Below are 10,112 nucleotides of genomic sequence, written 5' to 3'. Positions count from 1 at the left end.
GGTCAGAGTGAAGGGCAGGGTGAGAGGGAGGAGAAGAGGTGAGATCAGGGGTCATGTACAAATGGACTAGGGACATGGCCAGAGGGAGGGGTGAGGGGTGACATGGTGGGACATAACACGGCACTGTCGGAGAGTCAAAATGGTGGATGTCCATGTTCTTATGATGTAATCCTGCCCCCGCCTCCATTTCCTGCAAACCTTGAGCTGAATTATTGAGCAAAGTGTCCAATTTCCCCCAAAATTCACAGAAATCTTGGGGAGGACATTGATCTTCAATAGGATGTAGAAGAGAGATTGGAGGAATTTTATCTAGAGCTTGAGAGCAGGAAGGCCCCACCAGAAATCTGGGTTACACGAGACTGTCCAATACCAGGGAAACTTACATAAATACACATATGTTTTTCCCCTACATCATCACCTTGAAATTCACACACCTGTATTTTAAAACAGGAGTTGGAGATAGAGATAAAAGTCATATATAAATGGTCAGATCTCAGCTATAAAGTACAAAACATCAATCGAGCGCCTTTCATACAGTTTTTGTCTTTTTCTAATATAAATTTTGATGATATAATTTTTTCACAAGACGTCTGAAGATCATCACCAACGTGAGTTTGGGAGCCTAGGGAAAGAAGATGGTCTTAGTGATATATTATCCCAACAGCTTCCACAGTAAAGTCTGGTGAAAAGCTGTCACATGCCATTCTACACTCGAAGAGGAGTGGCATGTAGCACGTCCACAAACCAATCCTGAGCCAGGAGCAGAGTGAAATTCAGGGTTGTGACGCTTCCGAGGTCGTAGGAAAGGACAAGTACTATGACAAGCTGTGAAGCAATCCTACCCCGATGGCTTTATTTTGGAAAAGGCCTTGCTGCAAGATGAAATTGCTCCAGGTTTTCTCATGATCAGATATGCTATTTGCTGGATCGTAATGCCAATGAGATGGCTACGTGATGGCTGTGTAGCCTGTCCCTTCTAGGTATTTCCTCTGCTGCTTAGCCCATGCCGGTCCATTAGCTGTCTTCCCAGTCATTCATGCTGTCCTTCCCCCATTGCCCCAGAGGTTAATGAAAGTGCTCCATCTAAATCCGCCCTGTGCATAAATGGTGACAAAAACAACAAAAGCTCCCAGGGCTTGCATGTGCAGGCAGGGGTACATGGTAAATGGCTTGTTCACCAGTCTGTCCATCTTCTTGTGGTGCGAGCTCTGGTTCATAATCTTACTTTTAGCTTTCTAAAGAAATGAGGGAATTATGTCTGTGCCCAAGTTGATGAACAAGACGGTAATGATGCCAATGGGCAGGGCAAGCCCAACAATAATGTAAATCAAAAAAGGGCAAAGCTCAGCAATGTTCTAGGTCAGAGTGTATGCAATATCCTTCTTTAGGCTGTCAAAGATTAGGCAGCCTTCCTCCCCCCTGTGACTAGAAAACCAAAGATATTATTATCATTCTTTAAGACGGCCTGGCCTGCATTTTTGGCTGCATCAGAACCTGTTACCCCCATGGCAACCCCTATATCTGCCTTCTTTGGAGCTGGAGAATTGCTAACTCCATCCTCCGTCACAGCAACAACCGCGATGAGCAGCTTCTGCTGGGGAGATGTCTGAGCAAAGACGCTTTCCGAGTGGTTGGTTCAGACCTCGTCCAGGTGCTCCTGACTTATGTCCCTCAGCTCCATACTGGTCACCATGGCAGCTTTAGCCGCCTGTTTGTTAATTTCCTCCATAGCAGTGTTGAGGCATTTTTCGGTGTTTTCCACCATCTCACTGTTGGCTGAAATCATACCTACGCTCATGGCGATAGCTTTGGCTGTGAGGGGATGACACCTTTAACCGTAATGACGTTGATCCAAGCCCTCTGGCATAGTGCACTGACGGGTATCGATCATTGACAAGAGCTCACAAAGCAGAAGTTGGAGTGGAAAAGGTCATGGTATCTGTCAAATGAGTAGGCTTCTGGGAGCTCCATTGCTGGCAGGTAGAGATGACAGAAACCCAGAAAGTTTCTCCCCCAGGTCACCTAGCTTCATGCAGGCTGCGCAGAAGGCCTTATCTGTGCCCTTGTCCAGAGGCTGCACTAGGACACTGATAATGATGGTGCTGCACGTCTCTGAGGTCTTCTCGGGGGCCCCTTCATCCCCATAAGGAAGCATTTGTCTTTGGGGTCATCCATCTCATGTATGGGGAGCTCATATTTGTTGGCAGAATCAAAAGGGATTTCAGGCACCGTGCAGTTTCACATCCTAATTTCCATCACATCACTCAAAATGACCTCTGAGAATTTCCAAGGGCAGTTTCTGAGGCATCCCCAACCACAGCTTTCTCAACGATGGGAATACTTTCCTGTGCTGCTTTGAACTCAACTTGGTTATACGGTGTTATTATCTTGAATAAGGAGGCCCAGATTCCAGAGCTTCAGGCCAAAAGTGGGTTTGTCTGTTCTTCACGTGTGTCAGCCACTTAGATCTGATTGCCCTGATTGCCAAACCCCACATGGGTCCTGTTGTGAGTCCGAGTGTCAGGATTGTCAGAGCAAACAATAGTGGTGGAACTGAGGGTCTCCAGTGTTTCCAGGTTCTTCACCAGGCCATTCATTTTTCTTCTTCTTGGCCATCCACTTTTCTGTCAGTAATGGAGTGATAGTGACAATGACCAGGAGGCCCTCAGGTACATGGGCCACAATCATGCCACTGAGGAAGATGGCGGAGTCCAGGACATACTTCACGGACACTGTGATGATGAAGAAAAGGATGCTGGTGAAGTGGCCACTCCTGCCACAACACAAAGAAAGCGTTCAGTCTCAATGGCAATGGGTGTCTTCTCATTTCCAGTTCTGAAGCTAGTGAGGCAATTTGCCCAATGATGGTGCTGTTGCCTGTGTTGGAGACTGTGCCAGTTGCTATGCCTTTTAAATAGGTTGTAGAAGAGAAGCCAGTGTTCTTTGTTTTGAGGAGATTGCCGTGAGAAAAGTCATGGGAGCAGGCCTGGGGCTCTGACTTCCGGGTGAGAGATAAAGTTATCTACTCTGCCTCCCTGAAGAGCCAGTCACCTGAGACCCATGGAATTTGGTCTCCTCCCTTAATCTCCACCATGTCCGAGAGCATCAACTGCTCTGCACGGATTGTGTTCTCTTCTGCATCTCAGATGACAAGAGCATGGAGAGGACTCTGACCATGATGTTGGTGCTTTTTACCTCTTGGTGATAAGCAAAGATCCCACAACCAGGGCAAGCACAGAACACACTGTCCAGGGATGCAGACATCATCGGAGTACTGAATCCCAAACGCAACCCCGCACAGGACAGCTCCTGTCCACAGAAGGCTGGAGAACCTTGAACCGTCTGTGAGGAATTTGATAATCTCCGATGTTTCTTTGCAAGGCCTGAGGGGGCTGTGGCTGTCCTGAGCCAGCAGCTCTGCTGCTCTCATGCTGGAGAGACTTGTCTATCATTTGGACCCTGGTTCTCCGCCAATTCCTTATTGCTCAATTTCTGATCACCCAAGTGAATTCTTTCTTCTTGTCCTCTTCTTTCTAGTGATTCTTTATGAGTTCTAAGCAGTTGTCCTTTGGGCCCCTATGCTTCTTCTTGTCACTTCCTTTGGGTGTTTTCTCTATGTTTTAGTTCCACTGAGCTGCACAGAGAAAATTTTTGGCATTGTCTTGCCCATGATGCTGATGGCACAGGCGCTGGTAAAGTGAGGCTGGTGACAGGGTCCTGGGTCACAGGAGGGCACAGATCCAAGGTGTGAGCCATACTAAGCACCTGGAACCCAAGGGGCCAGCTGCGGGAGCTTGAGGTAGGAGAGCTGAAGGGCGAGTCTCAGCCTGGACCTTTGCTGTCATCTGGCAGTCCAATGGGTTCAGCACATGCTCTGGGTTTTCTATCTTGTATCTGTTCATTTTTTATCTACTCTACCAGGTAGAGTAGATAAGCCTCCTGAGGACAGAGCCTGTGTTTGTTTCATCGCTGTGTTCTCATCACATGGAAATTCAAAATAGATATTTATTGAATGACTAAATGACCTCACAATTTGGGGCCTGTGGGTTTATGGCCACCACTTGGGAAAGTGCTGCAGCCATTGACTGGAAGAGATAAAGCCTGCATGAGCAGGCTTCATATGGTGAGGAGCTTGAGCTGGGCCGGTGGTTCTCAACCAGAGCCACCGGAAATCCTTGCTGGGAATAAGGAACACAAATAAGCCAAACCTTAGTTTCTGCATCTGTAAAGTCAGGATGAAAATAGGGGAATGACAGTATTTACCTCTTGGGGTTGTTAAGATTAAATGACATAACGCATATAGAGCCTTTAGAACTATTTCTGGTACTTAGTAAGCACTCAAATTTAGTTATTAATATTAATATTACAATAAATAATCACAATAAAAAAGTAATGACTCATAGAGACTGTAGCTCTATTTCATTCTCTTTGTCAACTATTAACTGCCTGTGACACATGAGACACTGTGCAGGAGGAAAAACACTTTCCTGATTCAACATGACTTAGCAATTCAAGGTGCTCGGCCACCAGCATCATCATCACTGTCCTTGAAGACAGAGTGCTCATTATAGCTCATGATGACGTTGTTGGGAGTTATCAACTTTGGAAGGTTCGTATGGTGGTCTTTCGGCTGACTTCTCAGAGAAATAAATATATCCATCACCATTTATGGAGCTCTGTGATGGAAGGGAACGCGCCCTGTTCATCTCCTTATCCTGCATATTAGCACAGTGCATGACACGCAGGAAGTGCTAAATACACTTACTGAATGAATGAATGAATGAATCCTATCCATGGAAGACATTGACATTGGGCATTGGTTCAAAATAATCCAGAATCAGTGGTGATTTAGTAGTGACGGAATTGAACCCAAGAGCTTCCTTAGAGACCTTCCAGACCCAGAAGGTCCCATTATGTTATGGTGCTTTCTATAACCAACAACCCTGTCCCCGCTGAAAACCACTCCAGATTTCGATCTAGCAGCTGCCTCCCCAGTGAGGGGAGAGTTAACCACCACACTTGACCTGATGAAAAGTCATTCAGACTGGGCTGTGGAGGGATGCAGTCTGATGTAACCCTCATTGACTTCATCAGCAACGCCACGATCAATTTTAAGAGTTGAGCTGATGCGGCTTATCAAGGGGCCTTAGCTGTTATGACGCCATTGCTTGGCTTGACGCCCTTGGTCAAAGCCAAGCGTTGGGTGGGTAGCTTGGCTCTTCCAGCAGCCTGCCTGGCCCACTCTGGTGGTATGTGTAAGGGCGGCAAGAATGCATTGCCTAAGCTAGGAATGCACACTGTTTCTGAGGGCCAGAGGAGGAGAGGAATGGAGGGAGGGAGCTCTGAGTCTGATGGTGGAAGAAGAGAACAGGTTGTCCAGAAGGACATGTAAACAGTCCTTGGCTCCAGCGTTATCCACAGTTACTCATAGTCAATCTATGTTGGGTATTGTTCTGGGGCAGAGAAAGCCAAACTGGGAGCAGGATGACAGGGCACATTCCAGATCTAGCGTGCATAGGTGTAAACTTGGCCTTGGAATGAAGTAGGTGTGGCTGGGGATGCCATGACTCCACAGGAGGCCTCTACACTTAATCTTTGGAAAGAGGTCACCTTCCCCCAGGGCTACCTTCACAGCCCATCTTCTCAAAGAGACACATCCTGATTTGATGGAAGGACACCAGAAGCCCTGCCATCTCCCCCTCCAACCTTTCTCTATCCAGACAAAAAAGGACCACCAGTAGTCTCATTCCTGTTCGTGTGCTGGTTGCTAATTAATTTTAGTGTAGGAAACGTTTGTAATAAGAACAGATTCACCTCACTGCGTTGGAATCTGAGCTTGGAAGTCAGGGCCTTAGGGCTTTGAAATATTTTGTAGAAAAGACAATTTTGTAGGGGCTCCTCTGTTACCAAGTGCCTTCCCCACTGGAGGGAACAGAGCCACCTCTCTAGGGGGCGACACACAGGTGACAAAGAGCCTGTGCTTGGAGCCTCCAGGGCAGTGGGCTTGGTAACATGAAGAATAAGTTATTTTCCCTCTTTGCTCAGCCATTCTCACCTACTGACATTCTTAGAATATACCAGGCTTTTTCTTGCCTAGTGACTTCACTTCCCTGGTCTTCGCATGACTGGCTCTTTTTCATTCTTCAGATTCCTGCTCAAGGTCAGCGTCTCAGATCCCTGCCCACTCACTGTCCAAAGTAGGTGTTCCAGCTCAACCTCCCCCCAAAATGCTCCAGGACAGCCCTCTAATTCTTTCCTTCATGGCACTCTTCACAACTCTCATTGCATTTATGCGTTATTCGCTTGTTTATTGTCTTCAGTGTGTGGACTCTGTGAGGGCAGCCCGTTTTGTCACTGCTGTCATTTCGGGGCACAGGACAGACCCAGCGTACTGAAAATACCTGAGTCCCTATCGTGTGCTCTGCGGTACTTTGCTAATTTCTGGTGATGTGAGTTGGACGCAGTCTCTTAAAGCTCAAGGTCTAGTTGGGAAGATAGCCAATTTGTCAGCAGCACTGTGATAAGTGTTTTGAGAGAAGGAGGGCAGGGCGCTGCTGAAGAACCAGCCCAACAAGTCTGCAGAAGTTAGAGGAGGCTTTGTCCTGGAAAATGTGAGAACTGAGACCCGAAGAAAGGAGGCATTAGCCAAAGAAAGAGGGAAAGAGTTCTGGGCAGAGGGCACAGCATGCACAAAGGGCTGCAGGTGGGAAAGATGATGGCATTTCCGGGGACCTGGGAGCTGTTTGTAGATATAAGAGGTGAGCAGCAAGAGAGGAGGGTGGAGGCACAGCAGCTGTAGGAGCACAGTGTGGTGAAGCCATCTGAAATTGGGATTTTATTCCGCAGGAAATGGAGAGCTACCGAAGAGTTGTAAGTAGAGAGAGGCAGGATCAGATGCTCACTTTGAAAGTTCTCTGCTTTGTGGGGAGCAAGAAGTTAGAGGGGCAAGACTAAAGAAAGGGTCAACATGCGAGGGGTACGCTGGGGTCCAAGAGAGCAAAGATGGCAGCCTGGACTAGGAAGGCGGCCGTGGGGATGGAGAGCAGGGGAATGGTTCCTTAGTGCTTAGGGGTAGGGTCTGAAGACAGCTGACTGACTGCAGGGGAAAGGAGTGGAGGGTCGGAGTGCTTAGTGAGGCTTGCGTGGAGGTGAGGCCGAGGCCCGTTTGACTTGGGCCCTGTGTGGGTGGTGACAATAACCATGGAGACAGGAGAGCCGGGGGAGGAGAGGTGCCAAACACATTGCCGCCTTTGGGCCATCCTTCCTTTTCTCTTCCCCTTGGGAAATCCCAGCTGCCCTAGAGACCCATTGCAAGTGCCGTCTCCTCCTTGAAGTTTCCTCTGGCTCCTCCTCTGAATCTCAGCCCCAGCAACTGGCCCGCACCCTTTGCCACCTGTGTACATTGCCCTGACTTATTTCATCCAAGTTAGCCTTGTCTTTCCAACTAGGTTATGTGCTCCTAGGCAGCACAACCTTTTGTCCCAGTGACCCCATGGGGCTCAGTAGATGGCAGGTACTCAGTCCTTGGGGACTGTGTCAGTCAGGGTTCCCCAGAGAAAGAGAACCAATAAGATGTGTGTATATATAGAGAGATTTAGTGTAAGGAACTGGTTCATGCAGTTATGCAGGCTGGCATGTCCCAAACCTGCAGAATGGGCTGGCAGGCCGGAGACCCGGGAAGAGCTGATGGTGTGGATGACGTCTGCAAGCGGTCTGCCAGAGATTTTCTCTTACTCAGGGAGGCCACTCTCTTTGTTCTATTCAAGCCTTCAACTGATCGGACGAGGCCCAAACACATTGTGGCGGGCAATCTGCTTACTCAAAGTCTGCTGATTTAAATGTTTATCTCATCTGAAAACACTCTTCAAATTGACACATAGAGTTCATCATCACAGGGACTATGTGAGTGATTTTACACAAATCATAATCATGCTTTTAGGCTAAGTGGGTGGCCAGGTTGGCAAGGCTGTGACTTCTCGGATTTCACAACTTCATATACTGAAGTTGAAAGAGAATACCTGGGCCCAGAGAAGTGAAGTGGCTTTCGCAAGGTCACCCAGCAAAGTAGTGCCAGAGCCAGGAGTGGAACCCAGGTTTGTAGACATTCACTTTTGTGTTTTTTCTTCTACATCTCACAATGGACAACTTGAGCAGGTGTGTGTATGTGTGTGTGTGTGCGCGTGCGTGCGTGTGGGCGTCCCTGTCAAGAGGCCAAGATGCCTTACCGGAGCTGTGACTTCTAATTTTTAATTCAGATATTACAAAACACTAAGAAAGGAGATATTTTTCTCCAGCTGTGTATTCTTTGTCAGTGAGCTTCTAAAAACAACAGTTTGGGCTGGAATACAGGAAAAGTACGACGACTTAGGACTTCATCAAAAATAGCCAGTTCCAGGTCACTGAACAGAGGCAGCCTCGGGCCTGGGAGCCCCAGACAGTCTCGTCTGGGTTTCTGTGGTCACCAGGAGTCCTGAGGGCAAGGTGGAAACCTGTCAAGTTGGCAGACACAGGCAAGATTGAGGATCCAGACTAGAAGGGTGGGGGGTCACTCAAGGCCAGAGGTGTGCCCTGGTCACCAGGCCCCACACAGGCACAGAATCTAGAGTTCCAGCTTGGGATGTGTTTGGGGTTTCTAGTTAAGCATAAAGAAATTAGGGAGGCCATGGAATTTAGACCAGAATACTTGGGACATTATGGATTGGAGAATAGCCCATTAAACTCTCCTCCAGGGTAACTGGGGTGTGACGATTAAGCCCAGGGTCTGAGTGCCTTAGACTTGACCTCCGTGTCTCTCTGTTTCTCCTTCTCTCTCTCTCATGGGCTGGAAAGTGCTGGCTGACATGTCCTGTTCCTTGTGGGCATAGGAGCTCTGCACGTGAGGTTAAACAGTGGTCGGAGTCCCGCTTCTCAGGGGACCCTCGCTGCCGCCCTAGAAACTCTCCGGGCAACCACGAGAATGCTAAGCTGGTGGCCTCTTCTTTCACCAAGGCTTTGATGCAGCAAAATTGGGCAAGGTATCTACGGGCAACCCTGGAGGATGCTGTAACAGGATTCGGTCTGCGTAGTTTCAGTATTTGTTGAGGCAGTGGAATGGATACCAGTTATGTTCACTTGATGCCAACCATCCAGATGGAAAAGAGCAATCTGTTTGTCACTTTGGCCCACTGACATTCCAGAGAACAGAAATTCCCCAACTTGCAGAATCTGTGACACGGTAGTGACCAGATTAATTGTGCTTTCTTTTCCCTAAAACTGCTCTGTGGCCAGATTTCATTTTCTTAGCTAAAGGGATCCATGTTTACCTTTGTACAAAAGAACCTGGGGCCCCATGGTGTCACACAGCAGGCCTGGGGAGTCAGTGCAGTTGCAGCCACCTTTTCACTGTCGCCAGACCCACAGGCCACACCGTGAGTGCCACCTTTTAGAGACCACCTAATGGATAATTACATTTGGCACCAAGACCGTGGATGGTGGGGAGTAAGGAGACCTGAAATTTTTAAGGACGTGGTGAATGTTTCGAGCTCTAATCCAAACATGATCACTTCTTCCGTATGCGCCAGGGCATCCATGGGAAAGAAGATTGGAATCACAATGGGAAAAGTGCACAGGCCTCAGCAGGGAGAGAGGCAGGCCCGGCCAATAGGCCAGGGCTGCAGACAAGCAGAAAAGAAAACAGGAAAACCTTAATGGGCAGGTGGAGGATGTGTTGGTCTTCTTTCCTACTGTTCTGTTTTGTCTACAGAATTACTCAATAATTGGATGAAAGGAGTTCAGTAGATGTTATGAACTTGGAATTTTAGGACAAAGTGTGATAAGTCTCCTTGTAGGTTTTGATTTGAGGTAGGTGCAGATTATTTTGGGAAGCCCTGCAGCCAATCCCCTCCTGGAGAAATGGCTGGAGGTCAGGGAGGGGTGGTAGCAGCTGTGACGTTGGTCACTGATAGTGGTGCATGTTGTGGGGTGGACTGGCTGCCTGTTTGCAGCTTGAACCACTGACGAGTGGAACATCATCTCTGCCCAATCTCCTCTCCACGCCATGTGTGGGTTCCGGAACAGGAAGGGCGGGTGGACAGCAGCAAAGATTCCAGGACAGAACTTTCTAGATTTAGAGA

At 48.2% G+C, this 10,112-nt stretch overlaps 1 pseudogene; it reads right to left on the bottom strand.

Moving 5' to 3' along the window:
* Positions 1-600: 600 nt before the first annotated feature.
* LOC102150543 (potassium-transporting ATPase alpha chain 2 pseudogene) lies at positions 601-3,670 on the bottom strand (annotated as a pseudogene).
* Between the last annotated feature and the right edge of the window lie 6,442 nt (positions 3,671-10,112).

This window comes from Equus caballus, chromosome 6 (assembly GCF_041296265.1).
Source record: "Equus caballus isolate H_3958 breed thoroughbred chromosome 6, TB-T2T, whole genome shotgun sequence".
NCBI lineage: Eukaryota > Metazoa > Chordata > Mammalia > Perissodactyla > Equidae > Equus > Equus caballus.
The sequence above is the reverse complement of the archived record's forward strand: the minus strand, read 5'-3'. Positions and strand labels throughout refer to the sequence as shown.